At 31.5% G+C, this 4,374-nt stretch overlaps 1 long non-coding RNA gene across 1 annotated transcript; it reads left to right on the top strand.

Moving 5' to 3' along the window:
- The first annotated feature begins 2,621 nt into the window (after nucleotides 1-2,621).
- LOC141390838 (uncharacterized) lies at nucleotides 2,622-4,068 on the top strand. Its single transcript, XR_012409491.1, has 4 exons — nucleotides 2,622-2,836; nucleotides 2,910-3,484; nucleotides 3,539-3,723; nucleotides 3,791-4,068. It is a non-coding gene; the product is annotated as an uncharacterized lncRNA (long non-coding RNA).
- The last annotated feature ends 306 nt before the right edge of the window (nucleotides 4,069-4,374 follow it).

Below are 4,374 nucleotides of genomic sequence, written 5' to 3'. Positions count from 1 at the left end.
ATACAGTTTATATGAGAATATTTCACCACTTTTACCATTTTTTGCCACTGTTACCATTTTTAAAAGTAAAGGAACAGACTATATATGAATTGAAAGTATACTTATCTGATGGTTTTATACATATTTTTGTATGGTGTCAATCAATGGAACATATTTTTCTATGTTTCCTCTAATTTCCGTTGGCAAATACCCATAGTGGTCAAACACAAAAATCCTGCAATCAATAAAAGCAAAATGAGAAGCGATTTCAATTTAATATACATAAACAATATTTACCTGTAGGCAACATCCCAATTCATTTACACTTCACAGGCTACGTGAAATGCAATTGGCTTTGTGACAGCCAAAAATGTTGGCTGGTATTAATTTTTTTTTGTTATGTATGTATCTTTTTTATTTGGCGGCACAAAGATCAATTTTTCGCAACTTTCAAAGAAAGAAATATGCAAATAAAATGTAAACATTGGTTATGTCTGTCTAAGGCACAGTGTTGGTTAGCAGTATTATACTCGTTGTCACCGAGTTAAAAGACGTCCACTTTTGCTATTGAGCGAAAAAAGCAAACACTGTCCATCTGACAGGTGCAAGTGTAAAGTGAGTTTACCTACATGTTGCATGTTAATGACATATTTACATTGACAGATACTATCATGATAATAATATAATCATAATTTGGATGACATGTGTTTTCATACATTTTATAATACGTTTACACATAACTTTATTAAATTAATGCCGTGGATTTAAATGGCCTGTATAGCACGTCACCTGTATAACACATTTTCAAATTTTACACTTAAACTCAAATTTTACACTTACACATTAACGATGATTCAATTTAAATTGAAGTATATTGTATGAAATTGGCGTGAGTCCAGCATAATCTTAATGTGCTATAAGTTAAATTAACCTTAATAAACGTACATCCACATATATTGGGATTTGATAACCCCACCTTTAAACCCTGAACGTCAATGCCATTTCTTGTACTTAAAGTAAATTCTCAGAAGATTAACTCTGCAAATGCTATAATGTAACGTAGCTATTAACACTACAAGAATCTTTAACGTAAATATGATGTTAATTGTAATAGTGATAGTTTTGTTTGCCGTGATGATTCGTTGAAGGTACACAATATTTAACACCTCTGTCATAAACAGAAAAATATACCAATATCATTAAATCATAAGTTGTAAATATATTTTTATTACGTTCGGCCTGTAGTGGGATTCTGTAACTCTCTACCGATGGAATTAACGACAAATGTCGATAGTTAGCGATATTTGTCGGTAAGTGCTATTCTGTATACAAATTCTACCGATTTTTATGTCGGAAATGATCGAAAATCATCGGTCAGTTACCGACGAAAAAAAAGGAGTCGTTAAGTCTACCGACATAAAAGAATTTTCATATTTTAAACAAAAAAATCAATAAAATTCAAAATGTTAAGAAATTATTTTGGAATATATATTATGCCAACTAAAAAGGTAAGCTGAGATATATTTTTCTTTACGCATAAAAAAGAAAATTCTGAGACATATGGTGGATCCTTCAGTCTAATTAATAGGAATCTTATGACACTTTACGAATTGGAAATGGATACATTTTATAAAATAATGGATGAAATTGCGGGTCATTTGGTAACCTCCAGAATTGCGCGAAAATTTTCTGAGAAAATAATAACTATTTTCAGTACGAACAAAATATGTTTAAGGATATATTCCGTAACAGTTTCTACCCATATAAAAATTTATTGGTGGTTTCGATTAGCATCAACAATAAAAGAAAGAATATCACCATGGTCGTCATATTCCCTGATAATACGTAATTCTGAAATAACAGATCAATAAAAAAAATTTAAAAAATTCTGTTCAAAATACACATATTAAATGTTAGAATTATACATCCTCTTTTTCACTCTATATTCGATCTAATAAAAATTCCCCTCCACATCATACAAATTCTGAAAACAAAAAACAATTCAACCAATTTGTCGAATATTACACCACGTTTACATTAGAACTTATCGGGTTATGAGAATTTATACGTATACCCAATGGGTTTGACAATAAAAATCCACTGGAATAAATCATAAATAAAATATAGTTATATGTAAACGTACATTTATAGTTTTAACTACGATTTTTAGTTTGAATTTTTCTACATGTAATTTGAAACATAATCATTGATTTGATTTGAATAATTTCATCAGAAATTTGAATTATGTTAATTGATATAATAATAATTGAATAAGCATTATGTCGTTTAAAGTGTGATTTTTATTATTCCATTTTGAAATGACCTGCATCTTCTTTAAAATTCCGTCATTCTACCGATATTCGTCGGTAAAATTTTTGTATCGATAACATTGAAATACAGAATAGCACTTTCGGTAATACAACCGAAAATTTTCGTCAATTATCAATATCGGTTCGGCAGAAAAAAAGTTACAGAATCCCACTACTGATCTTTCATTTTGCTAAAAAGTCGATTTCGCTAATTTGTAAAGTCGATTTATATAGCCCTAGTGGAAAATCACCACCATGGTTGTAATTAAAGTGACAATCACATGTCTTGAACTTGTAATATCACTCTGTACCTAAAACACGTTTCCTCGTTCATTTTCTTTTTATCAGTGGTGAAGTCAAGAAGAATCGAATTTTAATCTTTGCCTTTGAGGTCAAATCCAGGACAATTTTAGAAAATTAAAAGTGATACTGTGTTTTCTTCGTAGTTGTACAATCTGGTGCATAAAATATATGTTTCAATACAAGAACAAAAATATAAAAATACAACAAACTGCATTATTAAAAAAATACTTATTTTATCATCTTGGGTAAGCATATTTGCCAGAAAATGCCACCTCACAAGTTGTGTAAAGTGATAAAACATTTTTATTTTCTATTCAGAATATTGTGGTTTAAATCTTTTTAATTCTTACTTAAGGATTGGCCACAATATTCCAAATATTCCTTAGGGTAAACACTGTATCGTCAAAGAAATTTTTGGTTTAAACTGACCCATAGATGGTGACATAAAATTTTTACAAGGGAGCTTTCTGACAAAAATAAGCAAATACACCATAACTCAAAATCATCAGAACACTTTTGCAGAGGAAACTTAACCTTGGTAAAAAACGGCGAGAAACCGGATAAGAATTTGTTTTATTATTAGCCACCAGTAGTGCGATTCTCTAACTTTTTTTCTACCGAACCGACGTCGTTAGTTAACGAAAAACATCGGTTGAATTAACGATTTGGTTATTCTGTAATTTGTGGTTACCGATTGCAAAAATCGGTAGGAGTTAAGAAAAATCGATGCCCTAGAGCAATCCCAGCGTAGCACTCTGGCCTTATAACGTGCCTAGAGGCGGAAAAGGGCTTGGCATAGCTGCACTACATGGACGTGAGATGGCCCGGAAGAAGTGGCTGAAGAAATTAACAAAATTCCAGGAGCGGTCAAAACCTCTGAGCAGTGGCAGACAGTAAGTAATACCGAATTTATTTATGTATCTCCCATTTAATATGTTATTTCTTAGGTGTGGCAGGACTTAAAGTCGAAGACGTCTTCAAAATTTAAGACATTAAAACGAGAGAGAGTCAGAACGGGCAATTTACCGGTGACAAAGGGCAATTTACCAGTGAGGAGCGGATTGTTGGTTTGGTCGGACTAGAGTACAAGCTGGGGAATGAAGATTGTCCAGACAGTTTCCAAATCGAGGAGGTAGGTTTATTAGTATAGAAGACAGATACAAAGATATATTAATCTAATAACGTATTATTTTTTACAGAGTACAGCAGATGAGAGACTTGAAGAAATCGAAATTGATACCCTAGACAGACGGCAGAATTAATTTGCATTAAAAATGTCCTAATTTGAATTCATTTTTCACCCTGACAGACGATAGTATCTGCATTTATGAAAGAGCTGTTTGTGTTGTTTGTTTGTACCCAGCAGACCATTTCATAAAGCTTTACAAAAGTTCGCCAACATATGCAAAACAAATACACTTTCTACCTTTGATCTTTTCACCACGATGAAGCAAAAATAAATTTAATTTATTCGCGATATTTTTGAGTCTTTTTAATATTATACAAATATTGCAAAACTTTAAAAAACATTTGAGGAAGATATAATTTTCGATAGAATTGGTATGGTGGGTAATGAAATTTTTTGTGAAAATAAAAATTTGAAAAAGAGATTTGTGAGAAGGCGTGAAAAACGATTAGCTGCTATTCTACTCGCGAAAGACCACTACTTATTTTGAAGAAACGCGAAAATTGCTGATTTGCTTTCCCTTTTTATTTTCTTAAACATGGAAATTTGACAAAAGACAATTGATTTTCAACAGCATTGCCATATTGAAATTGCTAA

The sequence above is a fragment of the Musca autumnalis genome, unplaced genomic scaffold (assembly GCF_047663935.1).
Source record: "Musca autumnalis isolate F117 unplaced genomic scaffold, ASM4766393v1 scaffold_1, whole genome shotgun sequence".
NCBI lineage: Eukaryota > Metazoa > Arthropoda > Insecta > Diptera > Muscidae > Musca > Musca autumnalis.
This window is presented reverse-complemented; position numbering and strand designations above follow the sequence as displayed.